Genomic DNA, 21,942 nt, shown 5'->3' with positions numbered 1-21,942 from the left:
CCATGACTACATCATACTGCAAATGTCAGTTAAACTGGCTGCAGTGACACCAGGTCCATCATTCAATGACTTGAGCTGGTAGGTGCAGTTGTGTCATCTGCAGTCTTCAGTATTGGTAGCAAGGATACCAGGTCACAAGTGATGTCGTGAGTCGCTATACAAGATCCAGCACAGTGCTGCCCAATTCCTATCACTTAACCTCAAAAATATAATTCACACTGACTCAAGCAGCCCTGTTTGTAGTAGTGTTTTGTGTCACTGATATGTATAGGCACTCATTATAACTACTCTCACCATTGCACTCAAGCACCAATTCATTAATCCACTCACTCATCCTTCCATTCACCCTTTGGTTACAATCAAAATAAAACACACACAAAGCCAATAGTATATGGAACATTAATTAAATGAATGAAAATAGTAAAAACAAGACAGGTTTGCAGTAACAAAATTAAACATAGCAGCGGGTTGTCCATTGTGCATAGGTATTGTAAATAGTCTATCATTGTTTTAAAATTCAAGCATGGCCACTACATTTAAAATCAACTTGTTCCCTATTTTGGAATAGTAAAACAATGGTACACCATAGGCAACAGGCAATAATGAACTCCTGGTTTATATGAAGTGGCCACAAGGAATGCAATTCTCTGTAGACAAATGTGCCTCAAGCAAGCAAACTACTAGCACTACTTGGAAAGCTGTATTATACTCTTAAGAGATATTAAAATAAAAAGAGACGAAGCAACAAATTAAAGGGGAACTATGAAAGAAAAGAATAACCAAAACCTAAAGGAATAGCTAACCATCCCTGATACTGAGGCACACTGAAGTTCAGGTGGATGTACACACATGATCAGAAAATGTCATCATTCATGGAGCTAAAGAGGCAATTGCTGATACAGACTGAAACATTACCTCATGCAGTTCGCTGTCATGAAAGGAAGCAGAGTGTAAATTACACTGAGACAGAGTAAAGCAGAACAGAGTGGATCCAAAGGCCATCTATGTGTCTATATGGATATACATTTATATTAATGGATGTATGTATTTAATGATTCTTTTTGTTTTGCAAGATCCTTGATGACATCTAGGAAGAGATTCTAGCAAGTATTATTACAGTGAGTTGCACCCATACGGGGGGCAAGATTGTTGCAGACTTACTAAGAGGTTTCTGGATGACGCAACAGCCAGACCGCTGCTGGGTGCCTCGTGTGGGCTTGGTCCCTTGGTAATTAGTGGATAACTGTCCCACGGTTTCTTGGGTTGGAGTCCCTTCGAGGCACTTGTGGATATGGTTTTGTTATGCAGTGTACTGATGATGATGTATGTCGTGATCTTGAGGAAACCAATAAAGTTTGTAGAATTTTTTTTTTTTTTAAAGTATTATTACAGTGCACATTTTCTACCCGAAAGTTTGTCAAATGCAGTAATCAACACCAAATTATTCCTTACAAAGGAAATTTGACATTTCATGTATCAAAATGCCTAGTTGTTAGCTTTAATTTAGAGCAATAAGAATTCATCCTTAAATGGCAGTTGATTTTAACAAATGCTTTTTGCTATCAATATGTTAAGCCTTTGGCAGTAGGAATATTTTTTCCTGGTGAAACAATCAGGCCTGTTTCTGGTATTAATGGATTATAATCATAACCAACTGAAGTCTCCTTTACTGAGCTAAAGCTTTTTCACAAAGCCCTTTCTGCAGGGTCATTCCCAAACTTTTTTGACTTCCTCCTCCTGTTTTTACTGAATTTGTTTTTGTTGGCTTTAGGACTCTGGGCAATTTACTACTGCTAACCAGTGCTAACATGCATGTGGTCTCTGCTTAAAACATGGTAACATTGGCTTATCTGCAACTGGCATATTTAATTTACCTATACGTTCCTAGTAATGCCATTACATACGCAGAGGGCCTGTAACTTAAATGCTACTAGTGAGCCTGCAGCACTGATTGTGCCACCGACTTATGCAGTCCTTTAAACATGTCTCAGGCCTGCCATTGTAGAGCCAGTGTGTGCAGTTTTAAACTACCATGTCAAACCGGCAAGTTAACACTCTTGCCAGGCTCAAACCTTCCTTTTTAATAAATATAAGTCACCCCTAAGGAAGGCCCTGGACAGCCCAATGGCAGGGTGCAGTGTATTTGAAATGTACTACTGGTGAAAAATTCTCAAATTTGTTTTTCACTGCTTCATGGCCACATCTCTCCCATAGGATAACATTGGGAGTATCTTAGTATACTTTAGAAGTGTAATTTTTAATTGGGAAGATATGGGACCCCCAAGTTTGGTGTCTCTGGACCTGCAATTTGAAACACACACCTTATGGTGAAGTCAGATATTAAGTTGTAATTCTGAAATGCCACTTTTAGAAAGTTGTTACAGCAAATGATGTACGGAATGCTGACAATGCAAACAATCAACCCCCACTCAAAAGATCTGGGTTAAATCCATCATTCTTTTGCCCACTACGCCACCCCAGTTTGGACCCAGCCATGTGCAAATTAGTCTTGACCCTGTGCCCCATGGGAACAGTCCAGACCAAACTGCCAGGCAAGGTCCTCCCTGGACCAGAAACAAGCATCCTGGGACCGGTTTCAGGGTATGCCACCCTTCTTCAGCCAGGCTAGCTTGAATCCAGGGGCACAGTGAGCAAGGGACCCACGTCTGGGCATATTCATCTCACTTAGGGTGAAAAGTGTTACAGCAAACAAATGATGGACGGAATGCTGACAATGCAAACATTCTCCTCCAGTCAAAAGATCTAGGTTAAATCCATTGTTCTTTTGCCCACTACTCCACCCCAGTTTGGACCCAGCCATATGCAAATCAGTCTTGACCCCTTGCCCCATGGAAACAGTCGAGACCGAACTGCCAGGCCAGGTCCTCCCTGGACCGTAAACAAGCATCCTGGGACCGGTTTCAGGGTATGTCACCCTTCTTCAGTCAGGCTAGCTTGAATCCAGTGGCACAGTGAGCAAGGGACCCACATCTGGGCATATCCATCCCACTGAGGGTGAAAAGTGTTACAGCAAACAAATGATGGACGGAATGCTGGCAATGCAAACATTCTCCCCCAGTCAAAAGATCTGGGTTAAATCCATCGTTCTTTTTCCCACTACACCACACCAGTTTGAACCCAGCCATATGCAAATCAATCTTGACCGTGTGCCCCATGGAAACAGTCCAGACCGAACTGCCAGGCCAGGTCCTCCCTGGACTGGAAACAAGTATCCTGGGACCGGTTTCAGGGTATGTCACCCTTCTTCAGCCAGGCTAGCTTGAATCCAGTGGCACAGTGAGCAAGGGACCTAAGTCTGGGCATACCCATCCCACTTAGGGCGAAAAGTGTTACAGCAAACAAATGATGGACAGAATGCTGACAATGCAAACATTCTCCCCAGTCAAAAGATCTGGGTTGAATCAATCGTTCTTTTGCCCACTACGCCACCCCAGTTTGGACCCAGCCATATGCAAATCAGTCTTGACCGTGTGCCCCATGGAAACAGTCCAGACCGAATTGCCAGGCCAGGTCCTCCCTGGACCGGAAACAAGCATCCTGGGACCGGCTTCAGGGTATGTCACCCTTCTTCAGCCAGGCTAGCTTGAATCCAGTGGCACAGTGAGCAGGGGACCACCATCTGGGCAAACCATCTCACTTAGGGCGAAAAGTGTTACAGCAAACACATGATGGACGGAATGCTGACAATGCAAACATTCTCCCCCAGTCAAAAGATCTGGGTTAAATCCATCATTCTTTTGCCCACTATGCCACCCCAGTTTGGACCCAGCCACTGGGGTGAATGTATGACATTGTTCTGCATTCTGTCCCTCAATTGTTGTTTTTGCATTTGTCCCCCCGAGTGGGACAGGTATGCCCAGACGTGGGTCCCGTGCTCTCCATGCCACTGGAGTCAAGCTATCCTGGCTGATGAGGGCTAAAAGCCTGAAACTGGTCCTAGGATACTTGTTTCCAGTCCAGGGAGGACCTGGCCTGGTAGTTCGGGCTGGACTGTTCCATTGGGTGCAGGGTCAAGACTGATTTGCATATGGCTGGGTCCAAACTGGAATGGCATGGTGAGCAAAAATACGATGGTTTTAGGCCCAGATCTTTGTACTGGGGTGAATGTATGACATTGTTCTGCATTCTGTCCATCAATTGCTGTTTTTGCATTTGTCACCCCAAGTGGGACGGGTATGCCCAGACGTGGGTCCCGTGCTCTCCATGCCACTGGAGTCTAGCTATCCTGGCTGCTGAAGGCTGAAAGCCCGAAAATGGTCCCAGGATGCTTGTTTCCAGTCCAGGGAGGACCTGGCCTGGCAGTTCGGGCTGCACTTTTCCCATTGGGCGCAGGGTAAAAACTGATTTGCATATGGCTGGGTCCAAACTGGAATGGCATGGTGAGCAAAACAACTATGTTTTTATGCCCAGATCTTTGTACTGGGGTAAATGTATGACATTGTTCTGCATTCTGTCCATCAATTGTTGTTTTTGCACTTTTAGAAAGTTGCCATTTTCTTACTTTAGCCATTTGGTTCCAGCTGCTTAACTTTTAATACATGTCTGGGGTGGGTGTTGTCTGGGCTTTGTACATTCCCTCCATACAGCCACACAAAGGGAGTCTAGGTGTGACTTAATGGACCAGCCTGGGCAGGATGGGAGGGAGAAGGTGGGCACAGCCTCACAGTCACACTTGAATAAGTTGTGTCCTGTCCCCACACAAAGGACTGCTTAGCTCCCTGTAGTGAGTCAGGAGCCAGGGCAGGAAAGGTAGGGACTATATGTTCTTCAAAGGCATCTTGTTGAAGTCCCCACCACTTCAAAGGCCCACCTGGGTATAAGTACTGGACCTCAGACACCATGACTTCAGTGCACTCCTCGACCTGTGGATACTCCGCCAGGAAGAATACCCGTTGTGCTGCTGAAAAGACTGCCACTCTGCTGGACTGCTACTCTGCTACGCTCCTGCTTTGGTGTGCTGACCTGCTGCCCTTCTTACCTGGGAGTGAGAAGAATTGGACCTGCATCTCTCCAACTCAGAACCAGAGTGACTCCGAAGACTTGCTAGCTTTCCTCCTGTTTTGAAGTCTCAGGGACATCAAAAAATTCCAACCACCCTGCCACAGCACCTTGACACTTCCATCAGTGAGTCTTGCGCTGCTAAGAGGTGTCAACCTAGTCCTAGAACTTTGAAATTGAGTATAAAGTGCTGCTTCAACCAAAATCCACGCATCACTGTATTTGCGTTGCTCAGAACCAGAGCATCTCCCTTGCTGTTGCTGGGAGGATTGAGTGCATCGCTTTGCCAACTATGCAGTGCATTGCCTACATCTTCAACGCATCTTCAACTTGGCATGTCTTGAAACCGATGAAACGGTGACGTATAACCTCCTTTGGTCCTTGCATCTCCCTTAGCGACAACTCAAACAAGGTATTTTGCAGCAGGCTAAGTATAATGTGTGAGGGCATTAAAATTCAACATATGGATTTCCAACACTGACCCTTGTTGGTGCACGGTTGGATCCAGTCTTTCTGGACTCTGCATACCCTGACTTTAGAGGAACAGCATAATTCCACTTTTTTGAACACTTAGAAGTGAGTCAGGACCATACCCTTTGGGACTTAGGAAGTTCTAGGGTCAACACCCACGGGAGCACCAGAGTACTCGAGTTACCTCACCCAGGGCAGCGGGGTGCATAGGTGTCAAATGGTGTTGGGTCGCGTCGTCGTTTTCAATGGGAGCTGGCAAAGAAGTGCTGCTGCCTGGATGATGAGAAGTGTCCGAAGAGATCCAAGCCTGAATAAATGATGTGAAGAACCTGAAAGCAGAGGGGACAGAGTCTGGGTCTCATGCCAGTGACCATGGGCACGATAGACGAATGCCCACCCATGTCTGGTGTTTCAGGTGAAGAAGGTGAAGCTTGACTCTTCAGCCACAAGGACCAGGAGGTGTTGAGGACAACCAGGAGCTGGATTTAATCTGTCCCACAAAGGATGTCGAGTGCTGCAGTGTCGGTGCCCGGATTGGACACAACAAGCCTTGGAAACAGCAACCGACTCAGAAAGGGGAAAGATGCTTAGTTGCAGACCAGCAAGGTCTAAGGGACTCACCACTTAGTAGGGAGCCAGGGCACGTCTGGAGCAACCAGGCAAGGCCAAGGAAAATCAAAGTTACCTTCACAGGGACCCACCAGTCGATGGAACAGGGATCGCAAAGGGACCTTGGGAGGAAACACAAAATGGTGGCCCACGGGTCACTCGGGGTGACTAGGCTGACAATCTTCAGTGGATTCTCTGCTAGAGGTGGGGGCTACAAGTATCTTCAAGCACAACTTCAAGAGACATCGAGAAGTCAATGCACTTGTAAAAGTGCACGGTGGCCAAGAGTTCCAGTTCCACGCTACTCACGAGGGCTGCGGGTCTCAGCTTTGCTGGGGACTTTGGGTCGGCCTCTGAGATGTCTGGAAATCCACATCCTGGGATTCAAATACTTTGGGATCCGGCGGGAGCTTCAGAGATGCAGACCGGCAAAATGCTTTGTTGGTGCCTGCCAAGTAGGGGAGTCACTCCTTGACGCCAAAGGGAGATTTCTTCAGTCCTCTAGTCTTTAGTAGAACATCGAAGTTCCAGGATACAGCTTCAGAGTTTTGTCCAGGGATATCTAAAGTTTTCGTTACAGGGGTTCCTTACTTTTACCTAAGGAAGGGGTTGTACTAACTCTGGGGACCCACCTATGGGAAGGTTTGGAAAGAGGGTGGCTACACCCATTTCCTTTGTCCAGTTTTGCGCCAGAGCAGGGGCTGGAACCCCTGAACCGGTTTGAGCTGGACTATGCACAGAGACAGAAAATGTGCCCCGAGGCCAGATCTTCAAAGCACTCTCAGAGTGCACTCACCCAGCCCCAATACACATCAGCCTGTCTGGTAGGTGGTTACACCTCCCTGTGACAGGAAACCTATTGTCCAGGCCTCCCCTGCTGGAGTTTTGGTCAGCAGCAGGAGGCCAGACTTGTGTCTGTGGCTGCAGCATCCAGTTTGTGATGCCAGGGCTCAGTTAAGTTAGTCCAGGGTATACCAGTGCTGTCATGTCTCTCTCTCTCTAGAAGGGTGGGATCATACTCCCACACCAGTTACTGGTGTGGGTGTATGATTACAAGGTGTTTGACACCAAACACGACATGTTTCCATGCAGCCAGTCCAAAGTTAGCATTTACTGTTGGGTTATAATGCATTTAAGAGTATATGGTCATGCTGCACCACTGACAACCCTGGAGGATAGATTCCAAAGGCTGCAGAGGGGCTCAGGTCATGCCTGGGCACCCTCTCACATGTAACCAAACACCTGTCTTCAGGATTGATAAGGCCTGCCATAGGGGTGACTGAATGGTTTATATGTGTAGTGATAGGTGAGATATAGTGAACCTATATCTCTGTAAGGGGTGCATGCACCACCTTACCCATGCTGCTGTAGCAGACCTGTGGTGTCATTTTGGAGGGCTTTTCCAGGGGTGACATAATACATGTTTCAGCCCCTGGTAGGTCTCTGGGGTACCTATGTCCTGGGTACATACTATACCATATACTAGGGATTCACAAGGGTACTCCAGAATCCGATCTAGAGTGTACCTAAAGTACATGGAATCAATTTAGTGAGGAAGCAGCTAGGCTGGGGTCCTGAATAGCAGGTCCCCAATCAAACTAAGTCAAAAACCATCAAAACACCAGGAAAAAAGTGGGGGCAACCATGTAGTCAGATTCCACCTTCATACACTCATTTGCTTCTTTTTGCACCCCTGCTGTCCCTTTGTGCACTCATCTTCCCTCTTTCTGTATCTTTCCTGCCCGTTTTTGCATCTTACTTGCCTCTTTCTGCACTTTTCTTGCTTCTTTCTACACCTCCGTTGCTTCTTTCAGCAATTCTCTTGCCTCTTTGTGCACTTCTCTTGCCTCTTTCCACACCTGTTGCTTCATTCTGCACTTTCAATGCTTCTTTCTGCACTTCTCCTCCCTCTTTCTGCACGTCTGTTGCCTCTTTCTGCACCTCATTTGCTTCTTTCTGCACCCTTGCTGTCTCTTTCTGCACTCGTCTTCTTTCTTTCTGTATATTTCCTGCCTGTTTTTGAATTTCCCTTGCCTCTTTCTGCACTTTTCTTGCTTCTTTCTACACCTCCGTTGCTTCTTTCAGCAATTCTCTTGCCTCTTTGTGCACTTGTCTTGACTGTTTCTGCACCTTAATTCCCTTTTTTGCACCTCTGTTGGCTCTTCCTGCACCTCACTTGCTCCTTTCTACACTTTTCTTGCCTCTTTCTGCACCCCTGTTGCTTCATTCTGCACTTTCCATGCTTCTTTCTGCACCTGTCTTGCCTCTTGTTGCACCTCTGTTGGCTCTTTCTGCACCTCACTTGCTCCTTTCTACACAACCATTGCCTCTTTCTGCACCCCTGTTGCTTCATTCTACACTTTCCATGTTTCTTTTTGCAGCTGTCTTGCTTCTTTCTGCACCCCTGTTGTCTCTTTATGTACTTCTTTTGCCTCTTTCTTCACTTTTCCTGCCTTTTTCTGCACCTCTCTTCCCTCTTCTGCATATCTGTTGTCTCTTTCTGCACCTCATTTCTTTCTTTCTGCACCCCTTTTGTCTCTTTCTGCACTCGTCTTTCATCTTTCTGTACATTTCCTGCATGTTTCTGCATCTCACTTACCTCCTTCTGCACTTTTCTTGCTTCTTTCTACACCTCTGTTGCTTCTTTCAGCAATTCTCCTGCCTCTTTGTGCACTTCTCTTGCCTGTGTCTGCATCTCTCTTGCCTTTTGCACCTCTGTTGGATCTTTCTGCACCTCACTTGCTCCTTTCTACACTTCTCTTGCCTCTTGCTGCACCCCTGTTGCTTCATTCTGCACTTTCCATGCTTCTTTCTGCATCTGTCTTGCTTCTTTCTGCACCCCTGTTGTCTCTTTATGTACCTCTTTTGCCTTTTTCTGCACTTTTCTTTCTTCGTTCTAAACCTCTTTTCTTCTTTCAGCAATTCTCTTGCCTGTTTCTGCACTTCTCTTGCCTCTTTCTACTCACCTGTTGCTTCATTCTGCACTTTCCATGCTTCTTTCTGCACCTGTCCTGCTTCTTTCTGCACCTCTATTGTCTCTTTCTGCACCTCTTTTGCCTCTTTCTGCACTTTTCTTGCCTTTTTCAGTACCTCTCTTCCCTCTTTCTGCACGTCTGTTGCCTCTTTCTGCACCTCATTTGCTTCTTTCGCACACTTGTTGTCTCTTTCTGCACTCGTCTTCCCTCTTTTTGTACCTTTCCTGCATGTTTTTGCATCTCACTTGATCCTTCTGCACTTTTCTTGTTGTTTCTTACTGCACCTCTGTTGCTTCTTTCAGCAATTCTCCTGCCTCATTGTTCACTTCTCTTGCGTGTGTCTGCATCTCTCTTACCTTTTTGCTCCTCTATTGGATCGTTCTGTACCTCACTTGCTCCTTTCTACACTTCTCTTGCCTCTTTCTGCACCCCTGTTGCTTCATTCAGCACTTTCCATGCTTCTTTCTGCACCTGTCTTGCTTCTTTCTGCACCCCTGTTATCTCTTTATGTACCTCTTTTGCCTTTTTCTGCACTTTTCTTTCTTCTTTCTACACCTCTTTTGCTTCTTTCAGCAATTCTCTTGCCTCTTTGTGCACTTCTCTTGCCTGTTGTTTCTGCACTTTTCTTGCCTCTTTCTGCACACCTGTTGATTCATTCTGCCCTTTCCATGCCTTTTTCTTCATGTGTCTTGCTTCTCTCTGCACCCCTGTTGTCTCTTTATGTACCTCTTTTGCCTCTATCTGCACGTTTCTTGCCTTTTTCTGCACCTCTCTTCCCTCTTTCTGCACGTTTGTTGCCTCTTTCTGTACCTTATTTGCTTCTTTCTGCAAACCTGTTGTCCCTTTCTGCACTCGTCTTCTCTCTTTCTGTATATTTCCTGCCTGTTTTTACATCTCACTTGCCTCTTTCTAGACTTTTGTTGCTTCTTTCAGCAATTCTCCTGCCTCTTTGTGCACTTCTCTTGACTGTTACTGCACCTCTCTTGCCTTTTGCACCTCTGTTGGATCTTTCTGCACCTCAATTGCTCCTTTCTACACTTCTCTTGCCTCTTTCTGCACCCCTGTTGCTTCATTCTGCCCTTTCCATGCTTCTTTCTGCATCTGTCTGGCTTCTTTCTGCACCCCTGTTGTCTCTTTATGTACCTCTTTTGCCTTTTTCTGCACTTTTCTTACTTCGTTCTAAGCCTCTGTTCTTCTTTCAGCAATTCTCTTGCCTGTTTCTGCACTTCTCTTTCCTCTTTCTACTCACCTGTTGCTTCATTCTGCACTTTCCATGCTTCTTTCTGCACTTGTCCTGCTTCTTTTTGCACCTCTGTTGTCTCTTTCTGCACCTCTTTTGCCTCTTTCTGCACTTTTCTTGCCTTTTTCTGCACCTCTCTTCCCTCTTTCTGCACGTCTGTTGCCTCTTTCTGCACCTCATTTGCTTCTTTCGCACACCTGTTGTCTCTTTCTGCACTCTTCTTCCCTCTTTTTGTACCTTTCCTGCATGTTTTTGCATCTCACTTGATCCTTCTGCACTTTTCTTGTTGTTTCTTATTACACCTCTGTTGCTTCTTTCAGCAATTCTCCTGCCTCATTGTGCACTTCTCTTGCCTGTGTCTGCACCTCTCTTACCTTTTTGCGCCTCTATTGGATCATTCTGTACCTCACTTGCTCCTTTCTACACTTCTCTTGCATCTTTCTGCACCCCTGTTGCTTCATTCAGCACTTTCCATGCTTCTTTCTGCACCTGTCTTGCTACTTTCTGCACCCCTGTTGCCTCTTTATGTACCTCTTTTGCCTTTTTCTGCACTTTTCTTTCTTCTTTCTACACCTCTATTGCTTCTTTCAGCAATTCTCTTGCCTCTTTGTGCACTTCTCTTGCCTGTTGTTTCTGCACTTTTCTTGCCTCTTTCTGCACACCTGTTGCTTCATTCTGCCCTTTCCATGCTTCTTTCTGCATGTGTCTTGCTTCTCTCTGCACCCCTGTTGTCTCTTTATATACCTCTTTTGCCTCTTTCTGTACTTTTCTTGCCTTTTTCTGCACCTCTCTTCCCTCTTTCTGCACGTGTGTTGCCTCTTTCTGTACCTTATTTGCTTCTTTCTGCAAACCTGTTGTCTCTTTATGCACTTGTCTTCCCTCTTTCTGTACCTTTCCTGCCTGTTTTCACATCTCACTTGCCTCTTTCTGCACTTTTGTTGCTTCTTTCTACACCTCTGTTGCTTCTTTCAGCAATTCCCTTGCCTCTTTGTGTACTTCTCTTGACTGTTACTGCACCTCTCTTGCCTCTTTTCACACCTCTGTTGGCTTTTTCTGCACCTTACTTGTTCCTTTCTACACTTCTCTTGCCTCTTTCTGCACCCCTGTTGCTTCATTCTGCACTTTCCATGCTTGTTTCTGCACCTGTCTTGCTTCTTTCTGCAACCCTGTTTTCTCTTTATTTATCTCTTTTGCCTCTTTCTGCACTTTTCTTGCCTTTTTCTGTACCTCTCTTCCCTCTTTCTGCACGTCTTTTGCCTGTTTCTGCACCTCATTTGATTCTTTCTGTGCTCCTGTTGTCTCTTTATGCACTCGTCTTCCCTCTTTCTGTACCTTTCCTGCCTGTTTTTGCATCTCTCTTGCCTCTTTGTGCACTTCTCGTGCCTGTTTCTGCACAGCTCTTGCCTCTTTCTGTACCCCGTTGCTTCATCCTGCACTTTCCATGCTTCTTTCTGCACCTGTCTTGCTTCTTTCTGCACCCCTGATGTCTCGTTATATATAGTAAGTGATCTTTATTGCATGATTTAAAAAGAAACCTTTGCAAGGTACAAAAGATAAAATTATGAAGCTTATTAAAATTAATAAAAATATAACACTTATTAGGCTTGATAAAAATGGAACCCTGGATCCAGTGACAAGAATCACCCGACCCCCCGCATGTGCGTGCGCTCTTGTTGGTGCGCTTGAGACGATCCCTTTAAGGCAATTGTGTCCAAAGTTATGTTTTGAGACCCAAGGTGTCCAGCCTATGTGCACATCCCTTTGTTTATATCAATTATGCTTTAACAATACTGACAATTTTTATATATCAGGGTGCCCGCAAGGCAGAATTACCCGTTATTGTGGAGGACCTTGGATCTGCGCCTCTAGCTGAGGAGGCGATCAACAACTCCTGCCCCCCTAGTTTTTTTACTGCGCAGTCCATAAACCTCACCAGTACGCAGTTTAAGTGTGTATTCCGTGGGTCGAAGCAGGCCAATACTGCATTTCTACACAATCTAACTTCCTTGTTATTCCAGGCCCTCCATAGGAGCGACCTTCTTTCTTTCAGAAGACTTGGACACAGGCACAGTACATGAATTATGTCTTCCCTATGGTTGCCACAAAGTCGACATGGCTACGGAACTAGTTCCCTTTTCCATTTGGGAAGATGGCAGGGCAAGTTAATCACCCCCAATCTTAGTTTTAAAAAACTGAGTTTTTTGCGTGCGTTAAAAGTACAAGTTAGGTAGCTCTGAGGTGTCAGCAGATCGTATGAAGAGAGGGTCATCCAATTATGGCTTCTTCTTGCGAGACTAGCCTTGTCTTCCATTGAGGAGATTTTTTTGCGCTTATTTTTGCTAGCCTTTTGAACTCGTTTTCGCTAACATGTAGGTCCCATACATCGCTCAGACTAGGATTTTTAGCCTGCTTGACAAAAAGCGATACCCCGCTTGCCACCATTTTGTGTTCAGATTGGACCATAGTTGTTCCGCTAAGCTGCCCTGTAGGAGAGTAGGATCTGCACTTATGTTGCCCCCACTTTTTTTCTGATGTTAACACTGGTTTCAGGCTATAGTCTGGCTGGGTCCCTGCTAATCAGGGCCCCAGTCTCTCTGTTCTCTCTAAACAACTTGGAGTGCATATTAGATGCACTAGTGATTGGATTCTGTGGTACCTTATGAGCCCCTAGTATATGGTACCTTAGGTACCGAGGTCATAGGTACTTCACAGGCCTACCAAGGGTTGAAGCATGTATTATGCCACCCCTGGGAAACAGACTAAATCTGACACCACAGGCCTGCTACTGCAGCCTGGGTGAGGTAGTGTTAGCACTCCTCACTGAGATATAGGTTCTCTATATCTCACCTAAAACACACATATAGGGGGGCGTGGCTTGAACGCCGAAGTGTCATGGCGGATCCTGCGTGAGCTCCGCTCCGTCGCGGGACTCGGAACCTTCTTTGTGGCTTCATTTCTGCAGTTCTACTGTTAAGAGGGACTGCTTTGCAATGTGGGCATCGCGGTGAGTCTTCTGGCCACCTTCTCCTTCGCATTTCCTCGTTTTTGACGGCTTTCACCGTAGTGGCAGTTTTTTCCCTCAGAGATGCGAGCGGCCGCCATTTTGTTGCGCATATCCGCGGCGCTCGCATCTCCCTCTCCTGAATGCGTCGGCAAATAATGGCACCTGAATCGAGGCTTCTTTGCCTCCAACTAACTTTCATACTGCCTGAAGCTCACCACGGGCATTAATATTGACATTATTATTCGATTTTCATCATCTCCTGTTACTGCAATGCATCAACTCATCGCTTGCTACAGTATGCGTTCTCTTCCTCTCATGCACTATATTGCATGAAGTGCCTATACTGTTCATGGTTTCTTCAATTTTTGCGGGTTGTGGGAGGTGCTTTCTGTCTGCTGTCGCTGGTCTGCTTTTGGTCAAGGCATGGTTCCACTGGTCTTTGTCACTTGGGTCGAATCTGCCTCGTACAAGACTAAGCTTACTTCCATATCCAGTGGCCAAACCTTGAGTTGACGCAGTGCACCTGCTTGAGTGGCGTAACTACTTCCCTGCATTAAAGTGACGTCAAATTTTTGTCGCTTTGGGATTACTGTGTTGTCTTACTTTTTGCTGTTTGATGATGGCTAGCGATCCCCACGTGTCCAGGCCATCGGTCTCTGGCACAAAACAGAAAAGGCACAAAAATGATCTGCCTTCGCCAATTTTATCATCACAAAATCCAATCCTGGATTCCATCTTGGATGAGGTTCGAGGCCTTCAGCCCTTCATGTCCGCTACCAACGACAAGCTTAAACAAATTGAGGAAAGATGGATTGTTATGGAAAGTAAGGTACTAGACCTTGAGCAACGGGTCAGCGATATACAAGATATCGCTACAAAGATTCCTCTCCTTGAACAAGAAATTCTTAAACTAAAACTCCACACTGAGGATCTTGAAAATCGCAATCGTAGAAATAACTTACGCCTTTTTGGCCTGCCGGAAAATGTTGAAGGGGCTGACCTAGTATCATTCCTAAAGAAATTCCTTCCAGAGCTTCTAGACCTTCAGTCTACGTCCACTCCTCTCAACATACAAAGAGCGCACCGGCTGGGTCGGCTTCAGCCATCTGCTAACAAACCTCTTGGTATTATAATGTTGTTCTTGGAATTCACCGAACTCATGCAAGTTTTGAAGGCGGTTAGAATCAAACGTCGTCTTATTTGGTCTGGACATAACATTTTCATATCTCAAGATATATCTAATGCTACAAACTCCAGACACAAAGAATTCCTTGCTCTTCGGCCTCAGTTAGGACAACTCAATATTCAATATGGAATTCTTCATCCCTGTCTTTGCAAAATCACTCATGAGGGTCGCACACGCTCCTTTGAGGATCCGGATAAACTCAAACTTTTTCTTCATAATTTCTCCTCACATGGCATGGATACTGGCTCTTGATTTCAATTACATTGTTGGATTGTTTCTTCTTTATTTGTTATATTGATTTGCCTGTTTTCTTCTGTTGATTTTCTGTCCTTCTTTACTCTTGTGAGGCTCATAGCCCATTTATTATTTTTGGCATCTGCTTTCAATGTGGTCCGCGTCCTTCGGTGTCACTACGTTCCCCGCTTTTATATCTTCTTTCTTTTTACAGATCTGGATGTTCTTCCTTGATCTGTTTACTTTTCTCCACTTCTCTCTTTTACCTCTCTTTCCTCTTTCTCCTCTTTATTTCTATTTTCCTTTTCTTTATTCTTCCTCATCTTTATTCCTGTTTCCATGTTCTGGTTTTTCTCCTAAGACTTGGTTTTCTGTTTTACTTAATGAATATTGTCTTTCCTTCTTTTTTCTTGTCAATCCCGCAGTTTTATGGTCCTATGTCCGTACGTTCCCCTGCTTCCAGAAGTATGGTTAATGTCGTTTCGTGGAATGTTCGTGGTCTGGGTCACCCCGTCAAGCGTCAGAAGGTATTGTCTCATCTAGCTAAACTTAACACCCAGGTTGCTTTTTTACAGGAAACCCACTGCAATGATAAAGAATCACTTAAGCTTAAACGTCAATGGGTCAATCAGATTGTTTTCTCTCCTGCTACTGACCGACACAGTGGTGTCGCTATTTTATTTCACAAATCTATTAATGCACAAATTATATCATCTGAGTGTGATCCGAATGGTCGTTGGGTATTGACTGAGGTTATCATAAATAAACGACAAGTGACTTTTTTCAATATTTATGGGCCAGTTAAACCAGACACTGAATTTTGGCAATCTATAAAACTGAAACTATTGTCAATTTCCAATTCTAATATTTTGGTTGGTGGTGATTTTAATAACTGGTTAGACCCGTTCACTGATAGGCAATCCAAATGCAAGTTCAAACCTGATAAATCCCACAAATCATTTCAAACAGCCATTTCTTCTCGCCCTCTATTCGATACCTGGAAAACATGTAACCCTGATACCTCAGAATTTACTTTCTTTTCACCTGTACACCATACTAGATCTCGTATTGATTATATTCTTGTTTCCAAATCACTGCTACCTTGTCTCCAGTCTTCTGATATTGGATCTATTTTTATATCTGAACATGCTCCTCTCTCCACCCATATTGACTTATCTCTCACCACTTGCAAACAAGGTAGATGGCGTTTCAATAATTTCCTTTTATCCGACCGTACTTTTATTTTAGAAGCGACCTCTTTTATTAAGGAGTTTTTTTTCTTTCAATAATTCCTTAGATACCTCCTTACACAACAATTGGGAAGCTTTTAAAGCATCTTTCAGAGCTTTCACTATTGCCTATTCCTCAAAGATGAAAAAATTGCTGCATACTTAATATAAAGAAACTTTAGCTACTATAAAATCGCTAGAACACAAGTCTTATTCTTCCAAGTCTCCCTCATCATTACAAGAATTGATCAAAGTTAAATCCACCCTGAATAAGATAGTCACAACAGATGCCTGTAATATTCTCCTCAAGATTAAGTCGAAATATCACGGAGGCCAAAACAAAGCCGGGAAAATGTTAGCAAATTATTTAAAAATTAAATCAGAACGTAAAGCTATTGGCCCCATTCATTCAGAATCGGACGATTCACTCCTTTCATCTGATTCTGACATTATTGCCACATTTCAATCATATTATAAGCTCTTATATACAGAAACTACCAAGCCCACTGAATAAGATTTTGCTTCTTTTTTCCGTGATATCCCTAAGCCCAAAACTTCCCAAAACAATTTCCAACCCCTTGAAGAAGATATTTCCTTACAAGAATTATCTGATGCTCTTAAATCTTTGAAGAAAGCAAAAGTGCCTGGCCCGGATGGCTTTTCAATTGAATTACTTTCTGCTTTCCCCTCAATTTTTGCGCCCAAATTATTAGAACTTTTTAATTCTTTTATCTCCAATTCCCAAGCATGTGGTTCTTTTTTGGAAGCCCTTATCATTGTAATCCCCAAACCAGATAAAGATTCCTCCTATTGTAAAAATGTTCGTCCTATTTCACTAATTAATTATGATTGTAAAATTTTTGCAAAAATATTGGCTTCTCGTTTAGAGAAAATTATTCCTTTACTCATTAACCCAGACCAAGTTGGTTTTGTTAAAGGTCGGTTGGCCTCTGATAATGCCAGAATGTTTTCCAATATCCTTGCTCTTAGTAAAAAATATTCTTCCCCATTAGCTGCTTTATCCTTGGATGCTGAAAAAGCCTTTGACCGTGTTAATTGGGAGTTCTTGCTTCATACTTTACAATGGTTTGGCTTTGGTCCGAAGTTTATTTCATATGTTAAGTTGTTATACACCAATCCCAAAGCTTGTATTTTTGTTAACAGTCTCTTTTCCCCTTATTTCGTACACGTCAGGGCTGCCCTCTTTCACCATTACTCTTCCTGTTATGTTTAGAGCCATTTCTGGAGCGTATCAGAAGTAATCCTCTCATTACTGGTTAACTAAAACACACATATAAGCCTATCAGTCACCCTAAGGCAGGCCCTATCAATCCTGAAGGCAGGCTGCTTGGTTTACATGTGAGGGAGTGCCTCTGCCAGATCAGGGCCCCTCTGCAGCCCTCAGAGTCTATTCTCTGCAGCTGTTTGTGGATGTGGTTAAACCATATACTCTTTAGTGCATTATAACCGTGCGGTAAATGCTAACTCTGGGATAGCTGCATCAAAACATGTTGTGTTTGGTGTCAAACACTTTAGAATCATACCCCCACACCAGTAACTGGTGTGGGAGTATGATCCCACCCTTCTAGAGGGGTAGACATGTACCTAATGCATAAACACGGTAGAATCCTGAAAGAGTCCTGGCATCACAAAATGGATGCCACCAGCACAGATACTGGGCTGCCCTCCTGCTGCTGACAGAAACTCACAGTGGAGGAGGCCCAACAATAGGCATCCTGTCACAGGGAGGTGTCACCACCTTCCAGACAGGATTTAGTGTATTGGGGCTGGGTGGGTGCACTCCTAGAGTGCTTGGAAGTCCTGCACTGGGGGAGCAGTAGGCTCCTCTGTGCATATGCCAGCTCAAACCGGTTCAGGGGCTACCGGGCCATGCTCTGGCACGAAACTGGACAAAGGGAAGTGGGTGCAACCACCCACTCCCCTGACCCTCCCATAGGAGCGGTCATAGAGCTAGTCCCTCCCTTTTCTTTAGTATAAGATAGGGAACCCTTGCCGTTGCAAACTAGATATCCCTGGATGATGCTCTACAAGAAGAATCCTGGACCTTCGATGTTCCACTACCTTTGGAAGACTGAAGAATCTCCCTTGGAGTCAAGGAGTGACTCCCCTGCTAGGCAGGCACCAAAACTTTGAATCAACAGTCGCAAAATTTCCCGCTGCCGCCGAAGTCCGAAGTCCCTGCAGCCCTGGAAGTGTGTTTCCTGACTTCTTGATGGCCATCGTGAGTCCCCAGCAGAGCTGAGGCGAGTGGACCCGGCCAGTGATGAGGAACAGCAATACCTGGATAACGTGCACTATTTTCGAGTGCAATCCCTTCACAATGTTCTACAAACTTGTGCATAGGACCACGTGTGGTCCATGCCTCCAGCAGGATTTCCACTGAAGATCAGAGGCCTACCTTGTCCCGAGTGACCGTGGGCTCCTGTGAAGTGAATCCTCCTGAGGCATCTTTGCGATCCCTTGCTGGCTGGCTTGTGGGTCCCCTGAAGACTTTCTCATCAAACCAAAGGGCTCCCCTGGTTGCTCCAGGCCTGCCCTGACTTACAATGCTGGGTGAGTCCCTCAGACCTTGCTTGTCTGCACCGCTGACTTTCTTCACTTTCCACAAGACTTGCTGTTGCCAACGCTTTTTGGCTCCAATCTGGTTGCCGACACCTCAGTAAGCTGCAGACATCATGGGACACTCCAAATGCAGCTCCTGGTCATCGTCGACGCCTCCTGGATCTCGTGGCTTAAGAGTCAAGACACACGTGAATCACCTGTAATCACCCGACTACCGTGGGCATCCATCTTCCTGGCCCCGGGTCACTGGCAAGTGACTCTGAACACTGTCCCTTCTGCTTTCAGGTCTTCCTTCTTCTGATTTCAGCCTTGGACTCCACCAGACACTTCTTACGTCTTCACAAGCAGCAAGTCTTCTTTGGCTCCCATTCGAAACGACGCCGCGACCCGACACAAAAAGACACCTATGCACCCGGCTTCCCTGGGTGAGGTAACTCATGCACGCCGGTGCTCCTGTGTGTCTTGGCTCTCGAACTACTTACCCTGTAAGTGACTTGCTTGTAGACTCTCTAGAAGTACCCTAGAACATTAAAATTCCAGCCGCGACTTGCTCCATTGAAGTCTATTGGGATCCGCGACTGTGTTCACACACTGCATGCGTCTCCAGTGGGTCCTTTACTTATCTGCCTTGGGTGGATTAGTGAGGCCCCAGTGCTTCTGAAGACCTTAGGCCTTCTCCCTTCTCAAGTTGTTCTTCTTATACCTCTTTTTTAGTATATGGTCTGGTACGCCCCTAGGGCCCCAGCCATATAAGTGCTTAATTTGTTGTGAAACATTGATTTGTGCATATATTCCTGACTTCTAATCTCATAAAGAGATTAGTAGAGTGTGTCTAGTAATAAATTTATATATATTTTATATATATACCTGTGCGGTGTCCTTTCATTTAGTAATTCAAGAGATTATAAGGTAAAACAAGCTGCTTTACATCCCTCAGAGACTTAGCCTGAAGGCTGCTCTCCACAGCTACCAATAGGATAGCTTTCTTAAAAAAGTTGTCTTAAACCTATCTACCATAAGAGTTGAATTAGACTGGTGCAAGAGTGCCACTTTAACTAGTGACCAGCATATGCCAGGCCAACTTCTCACATCGGTGGGCAGCATGTGGGATTACAGCTTGCCATTGTTTTACCAGAAAATCTCTATTTGAATTACTAACTGAAAACCACTAAAGGTACTCAAGGTACAAATAAAGTCAAGCTTAGTATCAACAAGTTCTACTGAACTTAGAGCCGTTTGTGAAGGGATAGCACACCCTTGCTACAGCTCAAGCTAGGATCAGAAGGCCACAAACTAATGTAGGTAGTACAACACTGCACATCACTAGAATGTCCTCAAGGGATGGAGCCAGTGGGTCCACCGAACCTCAGTATAAGGACATGACTTTCTTTGACTTGAAAGCCATGTGTGCTGCAAGGCACCTGAGGATATGACAGAGTCCCTCCACACTACACCTGATAGATCTGTTGACCATAGATTATCTTAGATTAGCTCTAGGAGCTAAGGGGTCTAAATCAGGGGGTGGGTCAGCCATAGTCTCTGGGTCAGATGATGAAAATCAAGATGACCTGGACTCTGTGATTGAAGGGCCAGACCCACATGGGTCTGAAAAGGACAGCACAATTCTCCCTAAGAGAGTTGACCGAGTGGAAGAAAGGCCTAGGTCCCCTTCAAGGGAATCTGACCACTCATATCACTCTGGCAGAGAATCTGTCCAGCAGATGAACTCATACTTTAATAGAAGAGAGACCTCCTGTGAAAGAATGTACAAACTGCTACAGTATGAGGAAGGATGAGGTGCCCTTAAGGCCAATCAATTGGCATTAGACAAAGAAGCCTTTGAGCTCCAGAGAGCTTCTGGAAGAGAGGGTTTAGAAACCCCTGGTGGCAGCTACAGTGTCCCTAGAGTCAGAGATTACATTCCAGACCATAGGAACCTGTCCAAGGTTGTTCCTCCCTACCATAGTGGGGATGATATCCACAAATGGATAACTGCTATGCAGAGGGCCTGTAGAGTACAACAGGTCCCCCAGAAACAGTGGGCAGCAATCTTGTGGCTCTCCTTTTCTGATAAAGGTAGAGACAAGCTCCTCACTGTTAGAGAAGAGGATGCTGATGATTATGAAGTAAAGAAGAGTGCATTAATAGATGGGTTTGGCTTAACCACTGAACAGTACAGGTTGAAGTTCAGGGATACCCAGAAAGCACAGACTCAGGACTGGACTGACTTTGTTGATTGTGCAACCAAGGATCTGGAGGGTTGGCTGGTTGGTAGTAGATTTACTGATTTTAAGGGATTGTATAATCTTATGATGAGAAAACAGATACTTAATAATTGCCAAAACCAGTTGTTGCATCAATACTTGGTAGACTCTGATCTGACCTCTCCCCAAGAATTGGGAAAGAAGGCAGACAAATGGGTCAGAACCAGGGTGAGGCAGAAAACCCAGAACCAAGGGGGTGACACTAAAAAGCAAGATCCTAAAGGCTCAGAGAAAGGTGGGGATAAGTCAAAAGACCAGAAGTCTTCACAAGGGCCCCAAAAATCTGCATCTGGTGGGGAGTCACAATTCAACAAGGGAAAAGGCCAAAAGAAGCCCTGGTGCAAATTCTGTAAACAGAAAGGGCACTGGACTTCTGACTGTAATAAGTCCAAAGACCAAACCACCACCAATCCTGCCCCTAAGGCAACTGCTCCCCCTAGTTCAGCAACTGGTGGATGTGGTAATCAGAATAAGGTTATAGTAGGGTTGACCATGGGTTCTGAAGTGGACTCTGGCCTAGTCAGAGCACCCACTCAGGCATTGCTGATTTGTGATGGAGACATTGATACGTTTTTCCTAGTGAGCCCCAGTAATCTGGGCAAATACAAACAGCAGCCTGTAATAAATGGCAAACAGGCTTTGGCATTCAGGGACGCAGGTGCTAGTGTCACCATGGTGGCAGAGGAGCTTGTGGACCCTGGGCAGATCATCCTGGGTGAAATGTACCAGGTTACCAATGCAAGCAATGTCAGGACCAACCATAGTCTGGCAGTTGTGAATTTCTCCTGGGGAGGGGTAACTGGCCTTAAGAAGGTTGTAGTCAGTGCAGACCTCCTTGTCGAATGTCTATTGGGCAATGATCTAGAGACTTCAGCCTGGTCTGAAGTATAGTTATGGACTCATGCTGAGATGTTGGGCATACCTGCAGAGGTATTTGCTGTGACCAGGTCACAGGCCAAAATGCATAACACTGAACATGCTCTGCATCCTGAAAGTATGGACCAGGTGCTACCCAAGAGGAGGAGCAGTAGGGTTAAGGCAGCGCCTTCCCCTCTGTCTCAGATCTTAGATTCCCCTCCCGAGGGAGGAGAAGCAGATCCTGAAGAAGGAACTGCCCCAGAGGGACTT

The sequence above is a fragment of the Triturus cristatus genome, chromosome 8 (genome assembly GCF_964204655.1).
Source record: "Triturus cristatus chromosome 8, aTriCri1.1, whole genome shotgun sequence".
Lineage (NCBI taxonomy): Eukaryota > Metazoa > Chordata > Amphibia > Caudata > Salamandridae > Triturus > Triturus cristatus.
Note: the sequence above shows the minus strand (reverse complement) of the source record.